This window comes from Anomalospiza imberbis, chromosome 4 (genome assembly GCF_031753505.1).
Source record: "Anomalospiza imberbis isolate Cuckoo-Finch-1a 21T00152 chromosome 4, ASM3175350v1, whole genome shotgun sequence".
NCBI classification, from domain to species: Eukaryota; Metazoa; Chordata; class Aves; order Passeriformes; family Viduidae; genus Anomalospiza; species Anomalospiza imberbis.
In genome coordinates this window covers 35571192-35583614 of record NC_089684.1, presented here as the reverse complement: position 1 = coordinate 35583614, position 12423 = coordinate 35571192, and the positions used below count along the sequence as shown (strand labels likewise).

The 12423-nt window shown below is 35.3% G+C and overlaps 1 long non-coding RNA gene across 1 annotated transcript; it reads right to left on the bottom strand.

The window, feature by feature from the left end:
• Positions 1-7768: 7768 nt before the first annotated feature.
• On the bottom strand, positions 7769-12057 carry LOC137473396 (uncharacterized). Its single transcript, XR_010998762.1, has 3 exons — positions 11999-12057; positions 9540-9717; positions 7769-8258 (listed from the first exon to the last, which is right to left on the bottom strand). It is a non-coding gene; the product is annotated as an uncharacterized lncRNA (long non-coding RNA).
• Between the last annotated feature and the right edge of the window lie 366 nt (positions 12058-12423).

Here is a 12423-nt window from a genome sequence, read left to right as displayed (position 1 = left end):
CTCCCAGTCTGGAGAATAATAATCAAAATATTAAAGTTAATATATTTTTCTGTAGAACGTTGTGAAATTGTTGTAGCCATAAGTTATCAACAGGTAGATTCCATGTTTCCTTCAGAGGCAGCTCTTGAATCAGACCACCTTCAGGCTGCAAGGAAAAATGGGGAAGGCCAGAAAACTTCCCTCCTACACTGCCTAATATTATTAATGAAAATTAGATATTCCTCAGGCATTTTTTTAATTATTGTAAGTCAGCTTTGACTGTTTGTTTAAAAAAATTCTGCTGGTGTATGCTACTGTAGTAGCAGTTGATTTCTGAGACGCAGGAAGATTTCCAGCTTCATAAAGCCTTCTTTTCCGGAAACACATGGGGGCTGCAAAGGAGTGTCCTCATCCACTGCAATGACCTTTCTTAATTCTTGCTATAACTGATAAGATTTTTGGCATGTGGCTGAATGAAACATAGAAAGTAGAAATGGAAAGCATATTCAATACTTAATAATGTTAAGACAGGCAATACTTCATTAGAAAATATATGCAGCTCTAAAAAGAAGAATCAAGCCATTATAGAAAAAGCAGCAGAGAGAAAATGTAATTAAAACTCTATAACAGCTTCTTTTCTGACATTGTTTTCACTTTTCTACAACTTTGAGGTTTTCTGTCTTTATTCTCTTCTCAAAATTACTTTTTTTTTATTATGGTAATCGTTAAATACTGATAAGGAATTGAAATTTGCTAGTAAAGGGAATGGATAGAGTAATGGTAAAAAATAAATGAAGTCATAAGAAAGCAAAAAAGTACATAAAATCCCGGAACATTGTTTTGCATAATGCTGAGGGGTTTTTGTTCTTGTTTCTAAAACTTTTCAGTTTAAAATGTTCTAGTGACCATTGGTTCACCCCTTTCCAAAAGACTGGACAGGTCTTTCTATTGTTGCTAATCAGCCCAGTTCAGTGATGTAAATCCAGTTTGTTATTGCCACAAGTGCTATCTTAAGAAGACATATCATGCATAGATTAGAAAACCAAACTGCTAAATATATACTGCAGTGGCAACATCTGTGTTGCCACCTACCCAGCAGATACAGATTTTTAAAATTGGGTTTTCTTTATAAAATGATGTCCTGAGATTCTTATCCAGGCAACAAAGTAAAGCAGGTAAATTTCACAAAGCAAGTATCCTGAAGCACATTAAGCATTTTTTAAAAATTTGTTTTAATTTGCCTCTAACTAATTAAGAAATAGTGGGAGTACTGCAAACCCTTATATGGGCAATAAATAGTTCATAAATCAAGATGACCCTTTGGGTTATTTACAGGCAAAACTTACTCAAATCTTGTCTGAAAAATTATGATTGTGCTGTTTCAGAGACTGCACTTGCCATAATATCAGCTGAAGTGAGAAGCTTCTCTTGGTGTAACTGCAGCTGCTGGATGCCTGAGCGACTCCCAAATTAAAGTGAGCTGTAAATGATAATTTTGGTTGATGGGTGGATTTCCTCTGCTACATGTGAGTCATGAATGGAGAACCTCAAGTTGGTGGAGCTTATTAGAAATCCACGAATATGAGAAAAAAGTAGAAAAATTACATCGTTTTGGGGAAAGAGGCAAGAATTCTCTGCATGTAATTGAAAATATATTTAAATTATGGTTTCTAATGAAAGAGCTTTCAAACAGGTCTGGTTAAACTCTGTCTACCAGGTATGAGAGAACACCAAAATCTGTGCTGGGCTGAGGAGATTGTAATTTTAGATTCTGCCTTGTTTCTACTTGCCATTACTCCTTCTAATTTTGTGTTGTTGTTGAATTCCTTAAACTGACAGTACACTTCAAATGCCAAATGACTGAAAGGACACATATAAATATTTCTATTCACAAATCCCCTATTGAGAGGTAGGTTATGCTTCAAAGCTTGAGGATTTCTGATTTGCTGTTTGCATTGTGGTGTGAGAGGCTGGATGAAGGGCTAGCACCACTGATTTTCTTATATAACTCACCTTACCTACATGACTTTTAATTTACATTTCTAAAAATCAGATACTGTATTTCTTCTGTACCACCCAAAACTGTCTTGAGTCTTGATTAGTGCTTGCCAATAATTTATCTACCATTGGACATAAATGGTAATTTCAGATGCACCTTCAATAAAGTAAAAGACAACTTCATATCTATGAATAGTTATTATTACTTTATTTTTGCTGTTACAGCACAAGTAGAAGTATGGGAGAAAACGTCTTTGCTATCATCAGTTGCATACATTAGAACTCCTGAGGTAACTTACAGGACACAGACAGCTACAAATGGAAATACTGGAAACCCCCACAGTGCTCACAGACTAATCCAAAAGATAAGCATTAGAGGGAATGCAGAACTGCCAGTGAATGCAACCCAAAGGACACAGTAGGATTTCATTATGGAAAAAAATGACATAAGGTGCATGCAATAAGCAGAGGATTAGAAAGGGACATCGTAGACTAGACCTTAGCTATAGAAACACTTAAACAAATGAGATATTTCAATAAGATCTATTGAAAATATGTTTTTAATCACCTTTTCACATAAGACCTAATTTTTAAGATCAATGCAATCTTAATGTTTAATGCAGTCAGATACAAAGTATGACATTATTGAAAATCTGGGAAGATGTGATTATGCTTGCTAAAACGAATCACTTTAGTTAAAGGAATTTTGGATATTTTAAAAAGTGGCTTAAGACACTGTTTAAAGAAATGTTAAGTATTTAAAATTCTTGTTAAAGAGAATAAATCTGAGGAATGAAAATAATATTACTGATCTCCTGAAAATATCACTTTACTCATCCATAACAGTTGGTTTAAAAACAGAATCCAAACTCTGTGTTCCTTAACATGTTAACTTGGCTAAAAAGGTAGTTATTAATAAAACATGGACTTGTAAGGAAATTCTTCTCCTCCTTTCCAGAATTGCATTTAAGTGGTTTTACATGATTCATTTACTAATACTATTTGTCAGGGAAGGTGGTGAAAGCAAAGGTTGTATAAACAATTTGCTCTTGATCTAGTTTGATGTTGAAGTACCTCTCTAAGAGCCATTTAAATCTGCCAGCTCTGTGTGTTCCTCCATTTTCTCATTTTTCAGAAGTATGAGTGGATAATGAAACTACATAATAAAAAAAGAAAAATCCAGTGTTAACAGCTAAAAATGCTTATTGCAAATACAAATAGGAAATGTGTTGTCCATTTGATTTATTGTTGCAAATATATGCAACAGAAAGCATAAATGTTTCTAATACATAAATTACCTTCTTCCTGTGAGGCTTTCTTTTGTGGCATTACCCCTGATGTATCACCAAGCATTGAAGTCACCAGTTCTGTTGAAGTCCATTAGAAGTTACACTTCATATAATGCAATTCACTATTATAGCAAAAGTCTTTACTCCCAAGAGTGAGCACTGTAATGCATTTTTTTAATGTAATTGTCCACAGCCTGGAGAACACCTGTTAGCTAAATCTGATTTAGTACAATGCTGCTATGACTGGTAAAATACAACACTGTATAGTAAAGTAGTTAGGAAGCAAAATTTATTTTAATTTGTGTATGTGGGTGTGAGATTTTACAATAGTACACTTTGATAATGTTTTTTTCTCCTGTTGCAAATCTCACTCCATATGTAGCAAAGACATAAAGACTCATTTTGGGTTTGTATGCATTTTATAACACATATTTTTCCATGGAAAGGAAATGTTAAAATGTCAGTTATTCTGTGAGATCCCACAGATCCCACCAACACTCTTGTGGTCAAACTGCATCCAGCAATTGGATTGTTATTACGTCTAGCACCTTTTATGAAACATGCACTTTGAAAGTTTTACTGGTAAATGCTTCTCAAGATTACCATGTACAAGTGGAATAATTGCATTTGCTACTTCATAACACATCCACGGTGTAATTACTGGTGTAATTTCATAACACAGTCTAAAGGGTTTTTATATCATTCAAGATCCTTTTAAAGTTCCTCTAAATTGTCATGCTTGAATGAAAAATTTAACATCATTCATCCTGAGTTGTCACATATTTAAGACATATAAGCAGATGTCATTTGAGTGCAGAGATGTCAGAATAATTATTAGGAAGACTGGAATACCAATTTTTTTTAAATAGGAAAATGTTTCTGCTGGGGAATCTTTCAAACAGCATATTAGACAGAGGTCTTTCAGGACAGAATATAGGATTCCTGTTCATGTTTATACACAGGTAGAAGAGAGGTACTCCATCTCACAGTTTATGTAAAAAAATAATAAGCACCAAGCACCCCCTGATTTTGCAACTAAAAAAAAATCACACCAAAAAAAGGACACTTGTATGTCATCATTTTGGCAAGCTCCTAAATAAAGATAATTAGGTTTATATATTTGAAAACTCAAATTACCATTTTTTCTAAGTCTGTTGATCTTTATGACCTTGTTTCTGCTAAATATGGCACTATCTGCAAGGGACAGCATAATTTTATACTCTATGGGCTTAAATTAAATGACAGAGAGCTTCAAAAGCCATTTCAATTGCTAAAATGAAAAGATGACACACATCAAAGCATCTTTATTTTTTTCATGTCAATGCCTACATAGCTTTTTTAGTATCCATTTGGAGCTGTTACTTAGGCTTCATCCTTATTATGGCATCCCTCTATTTTTTTTTTTTAAGGCTGCATCATCACAGTTTCAGTAGGAAAGCAAAACTGAGAATGAAATTGGCTTTGAATCACTGCAATATCTGGGTTTACATGATGCTTTTTCCATTCCTGTTTTTCTCCCTTTGCTTCTTAGGCTGTATATTCCTCGGACTGGAGACCCAGTGGTGTTTTCTGCTAAAGCCCTGGGTCTAACACAGGATGTGCCCCAAAAAGGAGCATGGTAAGACACTCACCTCATGCACAGTGTCAGTGGATCCCAGCCATGGTACCACATATACCTTGTTTAGCATGAGTATGTAAATGGGAATTTGTACAAAATTACGCAGACCTAATAACCTCTACCTGAGCCTCTTGAAGCTCTCTCGCTAGCAGAAAAAATAAAAACTATTGTCTCTGAATTCCCAGTGCATTACAGTTACGAGAGATCCTGCTGAATCAGATGAAGCAATGCCCAAATTCTTAATAAATTTCAAAAATGACAAAGATTCTTTGGAAAGCTTTTCAACAACCTTCCAAATTTAGGCTTATAATCTCTTTGTGTATGTGTGCATATGCATAAATAAAAACAAATTTTCAAAAGAGCTATATATTACTGCCAGTAATGTAATTATGAAGACTCAAATGTTATGGACAAAGGGAAAGAGTAGACATTTTTACCCAGAGTTACCACTAGTTATAAGAGGTGTGATTAGCTCTTCCTCAAAACATTCTTTTTTTTGGTCAAACTTTATTATTCCTTTAGTTTATTTGGCCCTTTCTGGCTTTTATTATGACCAAATCAGTGCTGGCAATAAGGAGTTTTTAGCTATTGCTGTAAAGTATTTGCACAATATCAATTTCTTTTGATTTTCAAGTTGCCCTTGACAGCAAGTTCCTAGAAGTGCACAAGAAGCTGGGAGGGGACACAGCCAGCACAGCTGGCCCCAGAGAGAACTTAAAAACAGACAAAACCCAAAATTAACAAATTAGTATATAACAAGAATGAGGTAAGAAGCACTAAAGCCTTTGTAGGAATGAGAAGGAAGTCAAAGATAATTTATGTACTGGCTGAAGCTGAAATGTTTCCAGAAAGACAAAAATCCCGTTGAGTTGCTAAAATAATTAATGGAAAATGGTAATTGAAAGACAGTAGGGCAACAGCATTCAGCACAAATCTAAATCTTATTCAAACATCCAGACAACTATAACATAAAATAATACATGTTGTAACAGGATTTTTTAATAAAAATAATTAATTTCTTTATCTACAAGAAGGAGAAAGCATAGTCCAGTCAGATGAAGACTTTTAAACTTAACCTCAAAAGTATGCAAAACTTTACAGCTCTTTACAGTAAATTGAGACTAAATTCTCCATCAGTTTATAAAATTACACCTTTCTTTAATGGTGGCTGGTTTACTAAGTATGGTGCTGTAGATGTCACTTATTCTGATCTTATTCTGACCTACTCTGACCTTAGCAAAGTTTCTAATTTGGTAACTATATGGTAAATTATTAGTTAACCTGGAGGAAGAGGTTGTTATGGCAATAGCTTTATTATAGGTAAAAAATTAGAGACAGCATTAGCTTTTGTTGAAAGGGAAATTAGAGAATAGGGAGAGAATTAATAACATTAATTATATTCTTCCAGGAACAGCCTTAGGACCTATCTATAAAAAACCCCAAAACTATCAATAATTACCCACACAAAAGTCAATGCCATTCTCCAGTTACATGTATAATAACTACATTGTGAGATATATTCTTCATCTACTCAAGGATAGGAAAGGATTTACTTTGTTGTTTATTTAATTGCTGACCTTTACTATTTTTTCTCTTAAAGTTCAGAAAATTTGAGAGAAGAAACAAGAAAATTATGAGTAGCTTAAATGTGGAACAATCAATCCTTCCTTAGAGCTTCTCAGCTCACTAGCATGACAGTGGTTTAGTTTATGTTAAAAATATTTCTTTACAAATGTATAATGAGGGAATTTCATGTGTCATGTGTCAGTATTCATGATTTAGTGTTCTATGTGGACTCAAAATTAAGATGTTTGAAACCTGAATGAGATTAATACACATGAGATTAATACACATGATTAATACACGAGATGGTATGAAGCTCTAATGTTTGGGTGTTTGCACACAGCTGATAACAGATATAAGAAAGAGTTGGATGATCCACATAAATGAATTCACAATACTACAACCTTTTCAGAAAAAGTCCATCACCCTTTTCAGAAAAAAATGTTTTCCATCTAAAACCAGTGGAGTGGATGAGTAGTTTGATTCTTTCCCATTTACATTCACCATGTTTTCAGGTTCAGCTTGGCTTTTTCATTCTTCAAGCAGATGCTGTAAAGTAAATATTATGCAAGTTTCCATGGCAGGTATTGTAAATTCCATTTTGATGGGAGAAGGGTGAGTTATGTGTTACAAAACAACAAGTATCAAAATTGTTTTAATTACATCTATTTCTATAACTGCCAGTGTTACAGACACTTACACAATCTCCACATACAAAATGGATGAAAACTATATATGGTAAATATATTAATGAACTGATGAGAAAGAGAAGTCATAACAATATCAATGGAGCAGGCAGAGACATCTTCAGGTGTGAGGCTGGGTAAACACATGGTGAGCTGATTAATTGAAGGCTGATAGATTTTAGCATGTAATTCTTAATGAAGCATAAAACTACACTGTGGAATGAATCCTCTTTCTCTCTCCCACCCTCAAAATATGAAAAGGAAAAAAAAGTAACCATGACTGGATGAAGAATCTGTGGAGGAGGCTGAAGTAATGAATGATATGAAGAAGGACATTAAATAGAATGAATACAATAATAGTTGGGAATACAGGACTGTCTCTGAGAGGGCAGGTGGAAGTTGAAGAAAACTGTCCCTAACAGCACTGAAACATATTGCCAGCAGCAGTGCATGTAACATCTGCATGAGATTTATTCTGGGTGCAAATTTTTCACAAAAATCCTGCTTTCCATTTCACCTCTAATTACGATTGCTAGACATTCACTTTCCAAAATATTAACAAGTGAAGAGGATCCTTCTGCCAGGTGCCTTTTTGTAGTGACAGAGATTCAGATAATTAACTATTGCATTGTATTTTACTTTTTTATACACAGAGCTTCTCAATCCATTCTGACAGTTCTTCAATAGCAAGAACTTGCAATCTTTATAAATGTATCTAATGTCCAGTGTGTCAGGAAGAAAATGCATAGGATATTTAACAGAGAAGTACTCATTGTCTGAGCTTTTCTGGCCAGGTGAATTGAGGAAAATAAAAAATGATGTGCATTTAGTGTGGAGGAGTCAGACTGCCCCTTCCTGCAGATGTTCAGCTGGCTTCCTTTAGGATGAGGAGAGTTTTTGATTAAGAAAACACAGCATTTTTCTATTTGTCTATTCTTCAAAGTTCATCTGTGGCTTCATAGGCAGCACTGTACAGGATATAGTGCTGATTCACATTCTCACAAGAAAAGCACTCAGAAATAAACAGACTTCTAAGTGCCTTTTGGGTGAACCTTGAGGTGGCAGCGACATTGTGAGTGCTTCCCACACCAACCATGGCCTTTCTTCTTCTTCACTGATTTGCTCCTGGGAAAAACTGTTAGGAGATGCCTTTTTGAAGGTGTGTAAAGAGGTCTATTTCTTGTTCTCACTTGAGCTGTTTGAGCACAAATACCTTGAAATCTAAGCTAAAACACACGCAGAAAGATGCTACTTGCTTTTGCTCTCCGGTATCAAAGTTAACCGATTTACTGACATTGAGGAAAAGGAATCACAATCTTTTAAAAAGAAAGGATAGATAACCTGTCCAGCCCTATGCTGCTGGCCGGCAGGGTTCTGCCCAGCCCCACTGTGATGTCTGATAACAACTATTGTTATCTTACATACCTTAAAACAGGCTTTCATTCCTTAAAATCCCCTCAAAAGTATGAGCCTATGTGGTATGTGAGCATGTTTGAAGCAATTCTTGAACACAGCCTGTTTGCATGCACGATAAAAGATTTTCAACATCAGGTTGATAGGATGATGACACTTTATTGTCAATTATGTATCTTTCTGCTTAGATGCATTTCTGCTGAATTTTGTTTTAATACAGAAATGAGCTGTAATCAATAACTTCTCAAATTATTTATTGCTATGGACTAGGAAAATCCTAGCCAAAGGATTTTGACATTACTCTCTGAATAAATTATCTGAAATACATATTTCTATTATTTGACCAGTGCTCTAAATTATTAAATAATGTTCAGTGAATAATTTATTCAACATTTTTCCTGTCAATCTCTAAATAATTTACTCATGAATACATTATTTTTTATTAATTAGCATCCGTGGCAATGTTTTTGTTGTGTGAAAGCATGGAGATCTCTGGAAAGGGAGATAAACTTTTAACTAGCATAACTTAACTTCTTTGTAATAAGCATTTTTATATACCCAAGTGCATAATTAAATTAATCCATTTTTATCTCTCTCTCTTAGTTTAATGAGTAGTTTTCTGTAAGTCTTTAACTCAATGATCCCTACTATTTTTATTGAAAACCTTGAACTGTTGCTATCTTTCCCCTGTTTGTTTTATTCAAGTCCCCAACACCATTCAGAAAACTTTGGTTACTTTGTGTGCTGAATATATATAATGAGGTAAATATTTACATTGCCTGCCTTTTTCTATTAACCCAGGTATTTTGAACATAATATTTACATAAATACACAGTGAATAAATGCAGGTTTGTGACATACAAATACAAGTGAAAAGGAATGAGCTGTTAAAAATGCAGTCCTGACAGAGGAAGAAAAGACAGATGATTGCAAGGAAAGACTGAAGAGGCAGGCCAACTAAAGGTGTGTTGTGGAATTTCTGTATCCATTTACCTGATAGAAAAATGTTCCAATCATCTACACTGGAGCAATGATGAAATGAAATGGCTTGAAGATGAACAATCCTCCTCCTACAGCACCCATTCTGCAGTTCCCATGTTTGGGACAGGAACATGAGGTTAATCTGGGGATCTTATGACTTCAGTGCAGTGACGCCTATTCCTCCGCCCTCCTGAGTCACAGTGGGAAAGTAAGACCTGCTTTTATTACTCTGCAGCTTAAGCAGCACTTTATTATTTCACTACCTAGCCATTTGGGATGAAAGTAATTTTGAATATGTGACTTGTGGCTCTCAAGAATGTGTAGCATGGATAGCTTCACCTAGTAAAGGCAAACTGGAGGGCAGGGGTAGTGCCTAAAACCAAAATCTAGATGTTGCTTCAGTTCCAGATTAGCAATGGCTTTTAAAATAATCTGGTCCAGAGACCAGAGCCAGCACAGACTGTGATATCCTGGACATGAATGAGATGAGCAATAAATCTTAATTTCTAGCAGTAAGTTCTAGTGAATTTGAAACTATGTCTACTGGTCAATACACGATGCATACATAGGTATAGCAAGAATGTAAGCCTCTCCTAATTCCACCTCATTTCTACATTTAAGAAGGCAGGTCTCAGTTTTTACTTGCACATTTCCAAGGACCAGGAGTTTGGCTAATTGCCAATTAACTCCCTGGAATTATCTAGCCTAGTTGGTAGTTTCACTTCTGATGGCAAAATTCCTTGACTTTAAAGGCTTGCTAAGAAGCAGCCTGGTTTTGATATATGAGTACCTAAACCCAGAATTTTAATGGCATCTGTGAGCTTTCAGGGTCACATTTGCAGCTCTGAACAGTACTACATACCACCTTGTTACTAAAAGAGTAATATTGCCTTCATGTCTCTTGTAGACTAAAGAACTAAGGACTTACACAAAATGTACAATTCATACCTGGATTTTTGGACCTAAAGTAGGTGACTGGAGGGAAACCTGGAGCTGCTGCTCTGCATTTGAAACCTGGGGACAGGTCTGTATTTTTTTTTAACATGGAAGGGAGGTGCTGTCACCATTGCTTGGCTTAGTTTGAGGGATACGTTCAAGTAAAGGCCTGGGGATCTAGGCCTGAATTACCAAGTTTGAACCTTTCTGCCTGCTATTAGAGAGCCTGATATAACCATGGTGTACAGGCTGCTCTCTCCAAGGAAAGAAGATGCAGGAGGTGTATTTTAGAGAAATGGGGGAGGCTCTCACCATTATTTCCATTTCAATTCTTTGTCAGGCTAATGCCAACTGTATAAAAATACAGATATCAAGAACTGCTTGACTTCAACAGATTTTGGGAGAGGATAGCCACAGACTCCATGAACAGGCAGAGCACCCTGATCTGTACTATGGAGGCAACACAAAGTATGGAAAAAATGGCCAAGGATGGATGACAGAGTGCAGTAAACAATCTTCTTATGGCCTGTGCTGGAACATGACCCAGAAAAGCAGAGCAAAAACCAAGGACAAGCCCTGTTGTTGTGATTTGTCCACAAAGATGGTTCATGGAATCGTTGTTAGCCTGTGAGTTGTACTGAAAGAATTAATTTCCTTTTATATTCCCAGAATATGTATGTAACTCTGTAGAATGTTTCTTTCTTTCACCTACCCTCTCTTCTATTGTTTGGGGAATTTTCCACCCTTTCTTTAACTACATCCTAGCTTTTGTCACGCTGTAATACTCATTTCTTGTTTCTGCCTTGATTTGTTTTAATTATGAATGCCTCAAAGGTCATAAGGTTGATTATTTGATTTTTCATGGAACCACTGGATAGGGAAGCTGCAATTTAACAGTGAAGAACTGCTGTAAAGTCCAGTGAAATCAGTACCTCCTGCTTCTGTAAGATTACTTATAACATCAGCTATGGGAAAGGAGTAAAGGAATTTTACCTAGTAGGAAAGAAGGAACTGTTCCAGAATGAAATCAAGAATTTTTTTTAAATTTTATTTTATTTCATTTTCCCTAGTGGCCAGTTTTTCAGAGTAGTTTCTCTGAATAATAGTAAAAATGTATTAAATCAACTTTCTCTTTCCTACCACTGTTGTGTGGTTTTAGCTACTATGACTTTGTTCATCTTCCTTATAAGGAAAACTATAAAAGCTAATCTTAATACTAGATTTTACAATGTTTACTGAGCTCCTTTTTAAAAATTTTCTGAGCTTGTAAAAGTATAATTATCATATCCTAATAATTATAACAGACGACATTTCTCTTCCTCTTCAAAATGTTTGATCTAGACTGGAAATTTCTGATATTCTTGTCAAAGACAGAGCTGTTTTCTTGGGAATATTTTGAACTTTGATGAAAGTTTTATGACACTTCCAACAAAACATGCTGCTGGTTAAAGTTTTATAGTGAGAGAGCTCTATCTGCATTGTTTTGAAATTGTAAATATCACATAATTGTCATCAATGAGTAGCTGATGAAATACCTGTTCCCAGAAGCTTGTGTCTGCAGACAGGAGTTTGGTCCCAGACGAATAGATGCTTTTGCAGTCCCAGGGTTCCAAGACAAGGCTCTTTTCATTCTGTCATTGTGATGCTCCCAAAAGTCAAACCATGATGAAACTGTTGATTTATTTATAACATTTTGCAAGGCGTTTGCGGAGGAAACAAATTTTGTAGTCTTTAAAAATTTTATTCACTTTCTCTTTGTCCCAGGAGATACCAGGACATTAGTGTCCCATTAGTTTCTTTCATCCAGTTTTTATGAGCCAAAATTTGCACATCTGTCTTTGGATAGTAATGAATAGCTATGGTTTCCCAGTGATAGGAACATTAGCTGCAGAACTGTTTTATTGTACAACATATAGCTCACACAACTGCAGTTGACACAAATGCTAATTCCCCTTAATAT